This window comes from Triticum aestivum, chromosome 2B (genome assembly GCF_018294505.1).
Source record: "Triticum aestivum cultivar Chinese Spring chromosome 2B, IWGSC CS RefSeq v2.1, whole genome shotgun sequence".
In the NCBI taxonomy this organism is placed as follows: Eukaryota; Viridiplantae; Streptophyta; class Magnoliopsida; order Poales; family Poaceae; genus Triticum; species Triticum aestivum.
In genome coordinates, this window is record NC_057798.1 from 417,925,173 (window position 1) to 417,936,174 (window position 11,002).

An 11,002-nucleotide genomic window follows, 5' to 3' on the forward strand; every position below is an offset into this window, starting at 1 on the left:
GCATTGCTTCTCGGATCCTATCCGTGGAGTGGACCACGAAACGCTTGATCTTCAAGATAACCTCACATATCGAGAGTACCCCGTTCGTATCCTCGATCAAGCGGAGCATACCACTCGACGTCAAAATATCAAGTTTCTCAAGGTTCAATGGTCGCCCCATTCTGAGAAGGAAGCAACCTGGGAAAGGGAGGATCGTCTTCGACTTGAGTACCCCGCCTTCTTTCCGGAGGAACCTAAATCTCGGGACGAGATTCTTTTGAGTGGGGGTGAGTTGTCACACCCTAGCTAGTTCATGCATTAGAGTGTTGCATCATGTCTATTTTTCTCAACAGAAACTTGAAATGGGGATGACAGAACCCCCAGCCACCTCTGAAACCAACTAGGGTTTACTAAAAATATTTTCAATGAACCTGAAATGCCCTTCTAAAATGTCCATCATTTTTGCCTTGGTTCAGAACCTCTGCCAAAAGTGGTGCACAATTTTCTAGGTCATCTTAAGGTCTTTGAATTAAATCATAAGTATTTGAGTTTGGGCATTTAAATTATATAAATTATTTTAAATGCTCAAATAATCCCAAACTAAAATGTTCCATGCTGGATATATTCCAATTAATGGCCATGAGCAGTTTGGTGAATTTTGGAGTTGTTTAGGTATTTTTAGTAAGTCCACAAAGTTACAGAATAAATAAAAAAAGATAAATAAAGAGAGAGAGAGAGGGAACTAACCTGGCAGCCCAACTAGCCAGCCCACCTAGCCGGCCCAGCCCAGCAGCCGCTCCAGCGAGCTGCTTGCCTTCGCCAGGCAGGCGGGCAGGTGCTCGACGGCGGCACCAGCGCGCGCCACGCAGCTGCCCGTCGCCCTGCTTCCTCCCCTCGCCTCTCTGCTGGCCTGGACGACCTCCACGTCGCGCCCCGAACCCTCTGGACACATCCATTCTCCCCCTGCCTCTCTCCCTCGCTCTCCCGCACCATGGCCGACACCACCGTAGCCGCACCGTCGCCGTAGTCGCGCTCTTCGTCGTCCTTGCGCCGTGCCGTTGTGTCCAGGAGCTCCGCCGCCCTCCTCTTCGTCGAGCTAGCCGAGCCTCGAGGCCTCTGCACCGACCTCGCCCGACTCCACCATCGCCGGAGATCCCCTTCGCCGTTGCCGCCGCACCAGCTCGTCCCCGACCGCGCTGTCTGCTCCCTCGAGACCGCCGTGAGCCCAGCTACCTCTCCTCCCTTTCCTTTCTCGCTCTCGAGCCCCGTAGCGACTGCACGTAGCTCACCCGCACGCGCCGCCACGGAGCTCGTCGCCGACGTGACTCCGGCCACCCACTGGCCACACCACCATGTCCATCGCACTCACCGCACTTGTAGGAACCCATAGCACCTCACCACGAGCCTCGCCGTGCTCCGTAGCCTCGGGTTCATCATCACCCGAACTCCAGCGACCGCCAAGGTCATCGCCGGCGCCATTTCCGGCCACCCCGAGCTCAACCACCACCACCAAGAGCTGCGGCTTGCTCCCAGCTACACGTAGATGCCCTCCGCGGCTCTTTTGGTCACCGGAATGCACAAAACCACTCTCGCCGCCGCGTTCGGCCTCGCCGGCGGCTAAACACCGGTGAGTTGACCCCACTGAGCCCTCGTTTGACCATGGGTGGGCCCAGTTTGACCCCCCTGGGTCAATGACAGGTGGGGCCCAGCCCTGTTAACTAATCAGGATTAGTTTTAATTAATATTTAGTTAAACTAATTACACTGACACACGGGACCCACTAGTCAGGGTTGACCTGGACTGTTCCGTTGACCGCTGACATCATCCTGACGTAATGCTGACGCAGTAATTTATTTACTGGAATTGTTATTACACAGGAAATTCCAGTAAATACCACAAACTTTAAAAAATCATAGAAATTAATCTGTAACTCCAAATGCAAAGTATTACATATGAAAAATGATTAGAAAAATCCAATCTATCCATCTGTACTGGTTTCATGCATGTTTAAACAATTTAACCTGCTGTTTAGTACAGAACAAGATAAAGCACTTATAAGGGCCATTTATGAGTTTGAAACTTGAATCTTTGATTCAAAATGGTTCAAACCCATCTGGTCTTAGTTGCATTAGCCCAATACACTCATTTTGCCATGTTTCATGCATGCATCATTTTGTTGCATATTGTTTGGTGATGTTTGTGTATCGGTGCTCTTTGCGGCAGGTTCTGCCTCCGAGGAGTACCACGATTACCCTAACGAAGAACAATATCAGTGCATCGACCCATCAGGCAAGCAACGAACCATTTGATCATATCGATACAATCCCATGTTCTCGCTTCTGCTCTCTTTTACTGCATTAAGACAACGCGTTTCAAACTGCTGTGTGCTACGGTAGTTGAACCCATTTCCTCTGCATGACCTGTCATTGCCACAATAACTAGATAAAACACACTAGCATGTGTAGGAGTTGATTGAGCCATATGTATGTGTTATTCCTACCTTGCTATGCCTGCTATGCTTAGAGTCGTGTCAGGTCTGGTTCATCTGGGTGATGGGCTAGAGTGAAATGATCATGTCGGTAATGAGAGTGATGTGTTGAACACGATTTGGTAAAGGTATCGATGAGAGGCCATGTAGGAGTACATGGTGGGTTGTTTCATTGAAACCGACCTTAAGCACTGAGATCTGTATGTGTGATTTAAGATTCAGCTACTACCATGCATTGGGCCCTGAAATATGACCCCGCTCGACTTATTATTCACCCTAGTCCTCTGTCCAGGAGTTGCAAGTAGTTTCTGGTGTTTGTAGCTTACTGGAGGCCGTGAACAGCGCTAACCGCGGGGTGGGCTGTGATGCGGTAGGTACGTGGCACGGTGTACCGGATACCCATTAGGTATCTCGGGAACCCTGTACACATCGTTCGGGGCCGTATGTGGAAACCTCGGCCGGACTCCCTGCGGATGGAACCTGGATAGGCGATAAACCTGGACTAGAGACTTAGGTGTTTAGGTAGGTCGTGGTCTACACCCACGTCGGCTTTCGCTTGAAGTCTGCCGAGCACATGCCGTGTGCAGACGCTAAGTGGTGGAAACATGTATGAAGAAGTACACCCCTGCAGGGTTAACATTATCTATTCGAATAGCCGCGTCCGCGGTAAAGGACTACTTGGTTGCCTATACAGTTCATAGACAAGTAAATGGATACTACTAAAAATCTCAAGATAAGCGTGAGTGCCGAGGATGGCTCTTTCGTAGGAGGACGGAGGTGGATCCTCGGTGGTGTATTGAAGTGGTGAGTAGTGGACTCGAGTACGCAAAACCATTTCAAGTTGGTGTCTTATAGGATAGCTTAGTCAAGAGTCAAAGCTGGCTTGCTGCAATAACCCCACCAACCCTTATTGATAATGTGCATGTATGTAGGATATGATGTAAGTCTTGCTGAGTACCTTTGTACTCATGTTGCTTTAATTTACATTTTTCAGAAGACGCTGCAACCCCTTCTGATGGGTTCTTCGTAGACGTTGACATCGATGAGTAGACTGAGGCCCAGGTGGTGATCCTGAGCTTGTGAAGGACCATGTAGTATAACTAGGCTTACCCAAGCCTCTTTTATTTTACTAGTTGTCTGTTCTCAGACAAGTTACTTCCGCTGTTGGCTTGTATGCTTGTATGACTTGAATGCTGGGTTGTGTGACCCGTACTTGTGTGTATGCTATGTATGGCTCTCTGAGCCTTTAAATAAAGTATTTGTGTCGTAGAGTCATGTTGTGATGCCTTGTTGTATTTGCACATATCGAGCATATTGTGTGTATGATTGAAATGCTTGGTATGTGTGGGATCTGACTATCTAGTTGTTTATCCTTAGTAGCCTCTCTTACCGGGAAATGTCTCCTAGTGTTTCCGCTGAGCCTTGGTAGCTTGCTACTGCTCCGGAACACTTAGGCTGGCCGGCATGTGTCCTTCTTTGTTCCTGTGTGTGTCCCTTCGGGGAAATGTCACGCGATGGATACCGGAGTCCTGTTAGCCCGCTACAGCCCGGTTTACCGGAGTCCTGCTAGCCCAATGCTACAACCTGGATTCACTTGCTGATGACCGACACGTTCGATGCTGGGTCATGTATGCCTGTCCCTGTAAGTTTGTGCCACTTTGGGTTTACGACTAGCCATGTCAGCCCGGGCTCCTTACCATATGGATGCTAGCGACACTATCATATACGTGTGCCAAAAGGCGCAAACGGTCCCGGGCAAAGGTAAGGCGACACCCGTGGGAATACCGTGCGTGAGGCCGCAAAGTGATATGAGGTGTTACATGCTAGATCGATGTGGCATTGAGTCGGGGTCCTGACAATTTTATATTTCCTTATTCATGATAAATGTTTATTATTCATGAATTTAAACCTATAAGAACCCTAGCCAACTTGCATCCAGAATGCTCCACCGGATTGGAGCTTCGTCAGTCGTTAGATCTGGTCAACTTGATCTTTTGGCCGTTGGATTTTCACCAGCCGGCCATCAGGATTTTTCACCGCGCAGTATTTTTTCATGCCCGATGACTGGTGGGCTCGCTTCGAATGGTTATTGGCTGGGTTCGCCTTTCTAGGGTTCGCCTTGCCCAATCGGCTCCCCATCTCTTGTGGCTTGGGCGTGGGCGTGAACCCTAGCCCCCAGTCCACAGCCGCCACACCCCTCCTCCGGTCCTTCCCGCTCCCAATCTCCTCTCCCACTCCGCCGCCACCCCGCTCCCCACTCGCCTCAGCCACCTCCTATGCTCCCTCGCGCCACCGACTCCCTCCCTCCTCCCTCCCTCGTCATCGCAGCCGACCACCTGCCGTCACTTAGGCCCCCATGGCGGCTGCCGGGTCGGGGTGGAGGCAATAGGCCATGGAGAATCTGGTGGTGTCTGTGGGTGCAGCAGGGGTAGATGGAGCGTCGGATGCGGGCGGGCTCCCACCCTTAGGCTCCACGACGGAGGCCAGTTCAGAGGGCGAAAGCAGAAAGCGGTGGCGTGTCCTACGCTTGTGGGCGGAAGCAGCGAGGTTGGTCGAGCGGTGATTGTGGCCGGGGTCAGTAGCTGAAGGAGGCTCGCTGACTGGAACAGTAGGAGGTGATTCAGGTTTGCCTTCACCTCCTCACTCTTGTCTCCCCCTCTTGTCTCATGGATGGTGGCGCCGACTGTAGGAGCGCCTCGAGGAGTCGAAGGGAGAGGTCGTGCAGGCCAGACAAAGGAGAGCAAGGACGATGAATATTCAATCAGACCTATGTTTTCTTCTCGATGCACCTCGGCATGAGGAGTCGTGCTAGGTAATTTCTTGCATCTCGAGGGAACATTGCCAAATACTTACTAAAGTGTTCCCTTTCTTGTTCCCATTGCTCGATAAGCATGCTCACGTCTCTCTCTCTCTCTCTCTCTCTCTCTCTCTCTCTCTCTCCATTTGGTAGTCACCGATTCAACCATTTAGTACTTGCTGTTACCGTCACTGAGTGTTCCCTTAATGGTACTTTAGGCATCCTGGGGTGATTCAAGATGCTCAGGTGTACCACACTGCATGCTACACAGGTCAATTGTGCAGGTTGCTCTAAAATACACTAATTTAGACACGACCACTTGTCTGCAGCAATTTCTTACTCTCAGTGCAAACGTACTTCTTTCTTTCTTTTTATCAAATGCACTCCTGCTTCACTTCAACTCCCAACTATAGTTGCATATATATATATATATATATATATATATATATATATATATATCTGCTACCAGACTAGCTCATGGTGTGGGAAGCATCTCATATTGTTCACTGAATCTATTGATGAATCTGAAGCAATTCAAGAGGTGGAGCAAAAACTATTTATGCCTATAGGTTGTCCGAACTACACCTTTAATTCTAATTACCTTGTTTGGTCTCCTTCTGTGTGATATCACTTTGTTCTGTATAGTTGTCACTGGGACCTATATATTACTTCTTTCATGAATCATGGATGTATGAAGACATGAAGTCAGATATAATATAAAACAAAACCTATATATTACTTCTTGCATGAATCATGGATGTATGAAGACATGATGTCAGATATAATATAAAAGAAAATGCATATGAATACTTTCAAGACCGATCTTTGTGTTCATTTACCAGAAGATACATTATAATAGTACTAATGGACGCATTTGTCCACTAATATGTTCATTTAATTTTGTAACCTATGTTTTTCATCTCATGTACCATTAGGAACATTTGGTAGATAATTATTTTAGTCAAGACGCAACATGTTGTTTTGATGTATTTTGCTATCGATATTCTGAAATTGTTTTGTATACTTTGTTTTGTTACAAAGCAAACATGTGGGTTTATGGTCACCTCATTTCTATATGCATACTTTATATATGGTTGATGATTTTGTGGTAGTCAATTACTAAGTCTTCTCTTTATATTTTTCCACAATAAGTGAAATGAAAGGCCACAAACAACGCTTCTCCGGGAAGTGAATTTTATGGTGCCTTGCATTCTGCTCATTTGGCGCAATTGTTCATCACAAAGAGGAGGGGAGAGGTCTACCCTTGGGAAATGGGTGCCTCTCCAGTCAAGCGAGCGACGACAAATCCAACTGGAAAGGGCTCTGTGGTGATCTTCATGTTATCAGTAACTATACATGAGTTTCCTTGCTAACAGTTGTTATCTTTCAACGTTGCAAGTTTAGCCCTATTTGCAATACAACATTCAAGCAAATAATTTGTGCTTTATATTTTGAAATGCATGTGCAGCATGTTTTTTTCTCTTTTATCCAAGCTACTATGCAAAATTGTATTGTTTTACGGCCATTTGGTTCATAGGAGTGAGCTTTGTAGGACTGGGATAATACATGCATGTGCAGTATTATAGATACACAGTTAGCTGTTGAACAATTCTTATTTGTAGTTCTCTGAAATATTACTTCCTTACTTTAAATTTACCTTCTTTCTTATCCATGTACAAGCAAAGGGATTTATAGCTGGTGAAGAGCAGCAAGGCAAGGCCATTGCGCCGGCTGTTGAGCTTGAAAAGTTCGTATGGAATATGCAAAAAAATATTTTTTCCGTTATGTTCTGTTGGAATTTGTCACATTTCTTTTGTGAAAGAATGTGCCATTGTCTAATATATTTGTCAAACAAAAAATAGTTGCATATACTAGACTGGATGGTTTGAGAAACTACGGGCACTATCAAGAGTGTGTTATAGGAAATTTGTTTAATTACATATATCATATATGTTCTGCTCTTAAGAGATTAGTTTAGTTACATGTATATTCTGCTTTGTGGTGTCACCCCTACATCTATTCATGCATAATGAATTTGGTGGTGTCATTCTTTATATTGCAACATGTTAAACAATCTTGTGATTGTAATATTTTTTTGGTGTTGCCATAAAATTAGAAACATTTATTGAAATTGTTCAGTAATGCAGTTTTATGATATTGAGTGCCTTAGCCTTTGGTTGGATATAGAGTTTGAAAACAATATCTAGGTTGGAGCACACTATGCTACATCAAAAAGGACCTACATAGCTAATCAAGTATGTTTGCTAAGAGGTGAACTTAGCAAAATTGAGGATGTCAGCTTTTACATTTTGTCATGCTTGGCTTAGATAAGATGTATCCATGCTTTTTTGTGTTTGTACCAAAGCTTCCTTGCCTTTAGAGGATTTTGTGCAAGCTTTGCATTTTCTTTGCCTGAGGCTACAAATGCATATTTTCATTTGTTCTGGTAGTTTTATTACCTTCGGAACAGTCACATGCATGAGGCAGTGAGTTTGGACAAGGTGGAGCAGCGTCGACTGTCACACACACTAATGGAGATTGGGATGTCTACCTTCCTATTGACGATCTTATAATTCATCTGCTAACTGACATGTAAGATATGTATTTTGTTCAAATGACCTTGACTATTTTGCAACATGTACTACATTTCCAGGGATAATCCTTTTGCTTGTTTATTTTTTTGCTATGCTCTCTGAAGATCAGATTTTAGCCATATAATTTCTGGTGACTGGAAGTCTAAAACTGAAGATAGGGCAGATTGTTTTGATTATGATTACTTGGAGATCTCGTGGCTTGCTGTCCATGGATCAGTCAGACCTACGGCAACATCAACTCATTGATTCTAGAGGCCATGGTTCTCGAGGTAAGAAATATAAGCATACTAGAGAGAATTGCGCCTTTTATCATGCAAACTTGGAGAAAAATCAAATAGTTGCATCTGGATATATGTCCTTTTGGTAAATCAAGAAATTTGTTTGCTTCAAGCTTAGCCCTGAGCTCATTTGTCAGAGCCATTCATTTACTCCCAGCTTTAGCACAATCAGTAGCATCCATAATGTTAGTATCACCACTATCATCATCTTTTGTTCCAGGTGAACTCTGAATCTCTGATGCAATTGCAGTGGAGGCTAGAGCCTGCCAAGTGATGCAGAAGATGAAACCATATAGTGCAACTGACTTTTCAGATTATTTATTTCCTCCTGTAAAACTTCTTTCTCATCCATGTAATCCCTGCACATCTCAAATCCCCGTCCGCCTTAACCTTGATTTTGGCACATACGACTTCAGGATAGTTGTCATATTTCTTTTAGAGGATCTGCACCTCAAGGAAATTAGAGAATGCTGATTTAAAAACAAAGTATATGTAAGCTATTAGGAAGCCTGAGAGATTCATAAAAATGGTAAGCATTGTAATGGATGTTCTGCAAGATAAACATTATTTGACTGTCTCCCCTTAATTAGTGGGACTGGTGAGTAATGTAGAATCTTTATTTTAGCGGTCTTTAAGGTGCAAAACATGTGTTGTATGATACCAGTTTCTTGCTTTATTTCGTTAACTGATCACAACTACCATTTCAGTGAACACATTATTAGCTGGAAATTGTACATTAGAAACTCTTGACAACACATTGCAAGTTCCATGTTGGGATCCTTCGCTATATATTCTAGACAGAAGATTGAATGGAAAATCAAGATGAACATTTGTGTGTGAGAGAATTTATATCTATTTACTTAGACTAAAATTTAAAGTAGTAATTCTCAGCCTGAGAGCTATGAGATGACGCTTGATGAACCCTAGAGAGAGTTTGACAGTACCAAATGAAGAGAAATATTGGAATCATGTCAGTCCTACTTCGTAGCTATACAGGAGCCAGTTTTCCGTTTGATCCCAGATATATTTGCTGCTATACCAAAGTGCGATTTTTTTATAGGGGAAACATTTTCCTACATTTTCTTAAAACAGTATTGTCCTTCTATGGTAGCAAACTATGGTCAAGTATCTTTCATTTCCTATACTGAGAAGTAGCTTTACTGTTTCTCGAGAGTATGGTTTTGTTAACTGCTAAATGCTAAGGTTCCTTTGTTTGTTGACATAAATTTCCCTGATTCCTTCTGATCCGGAAAAGCTTACTTTGGTATTGTTTCTGCTCAGTTTTGCATGCTTGCTCATAGATAATGCATCCCACCAGAACGGCAATGCTTATAGTTGCAGCAATTATGTTATACTTTTGCACTACACCTCATGTGTGTGTTCATTGCATCATTATGGTGTCCACTTGGATTGTCATATTAATAATTGTAAAGGTGAAATAGGTATAAAAATGGATATGAAGTAATGCCAAGTTAAAAGTGAATTTTGTTAGACTGAATATTTTTTTGTGGTATTGTGCTCCAGTGATTTGAAAATTTGCTATGCACCATTATTGTATTAGAAAGATGCAGAGTATTAGCCTTACATAACTCTCTTCTATGTGTTCTTGCACCTCCGGATCACTGTTTTTGGCCTAGGACCATTTACATGTCAAACATGACATTTATGTGTCAATTAAATATTTTCCATTACTGTTCTTTTTTTTTTGTCCATCCCACCCATGTATGGTTTGAAGAGAATAATTTTTAATTTGGCTGCTCATATTCAGAAAAGTTCATCACCATCTGCTGATGTTTGTGTGCTTGATTTATGTCATTTTGTCAAGTGGCATTAGCCACATCATATCTACCTTCTAAATAGCCACATTGCTTTATGGAATGGATGCAAAGTAGCTGAATGGAACCCACAGGTGTAGTTTTTATGGCGAGTTTTACAAGGTTTTACGTTTATTCTATGGGTCGTGGTTGATATAGTTTTGGTGTTCTGAGTGTAACCTTTGTTTGTGCCTTTCTTTTACCGGACTATGTTATAGAAAGAGTCAAGATACTTCAACAATGGTAGCCCAATGGGGTAGTTCCTAAGTATGTTTTGTTTATCAAAAAAAAGTTCTGAAGTATTGCTGGGAGAGATGGCCAGACTGCTGGACCACCCTACGAGAAATCAATGGCATGAATGTGCTTACTTCTACAGACTTTGTGGCATAAGCAAAAATACTTAGACATGTCTTGCCTCCCTCCGAAAGAAACCACAACTATGATTTACCATCTCAAGTTTACCCTTCCATTGTAGCAGACCAACATGTCCTTGTTTCTTTAATTGATTTCTCATTTCATGTTTGCACTTCTATTAACAGAACAACATGTCATAAATGTGGTGCTGGGCAAACAGAAGAGATGTTGTACAGAGTGACTCCATAACTGAAGAGTAGACAAACATTGTGCAAGGCATTTTTGTTCAGTTCCTTTCAAAAATGAAGGAATTACAGTGCATCTGACCTGTAAAGGAGTGTGACGGACAAAATGCTATGAATCAGAGGAGTGGAGGGAAGAGTTTACCAACAACTTTTGAAGGGACAAAGTGTGACCTGGATTCGAGAAACAAAATGTGACCTGGATTCCTAAGTTATAGCCAACGTTGCAAAATTGTATAGAGAATGCCCGCATTTTGGAAACTCTACATAGTTTGAGGCTATGTTCCTTTCAATTTTCAGCATTATTAAAAAAATTCTTATTGTTGCTATTTTCATGCATTTATTTTTAAATAACTCTCGGTTTAAAATGGGTGTTCTTTTTTTTATTATTGGGGGGGTGTAAATTTGTTACCATATATGCTTGCCCACGACTAAACCAACAAAATCATGGATTTT

The 11,002-nt window shown here is 43.3% G+C and overlaps 1 long non-coding RNA gene across 11 annotated transcripts; it reads left to right on the forward strand.

Moving 5' to 3' along the window:
• Positions 1–4,570: 4,570 nt before the first annotated feature.
• On the forward strand, positions 4,571–10,602 carry LOC123045245 (uncharacterized). Of its 11 annotated transcripts, none has more exons than XR_006421180.1 (6): positions 4,571–5,082; positions 5,157–5,279; positions 5,483–7,856; positions 7,968–8,127; positions 8,357–8,466; positions 10,490–10,602. It is a non-coding gene; the product is annotated as an uncharacterized lncRNA (long non-coding RNA). The 11 variants fall into 11 exon arrangements; XR_006421183.1 differs by lacking the exon at positions 8,357–8,466 and having other exon boundaries at positions 5,483–7,011; positions 7,715–7,856; XR_006421181.1 differs by lacking the exon at positions 8,357–8,466 and having other exon boundaries at positions 5,483–6,610; positions 6,945–7,856.
• Positions 10,603–11,002: the final 400 nt, after the last annotated feature.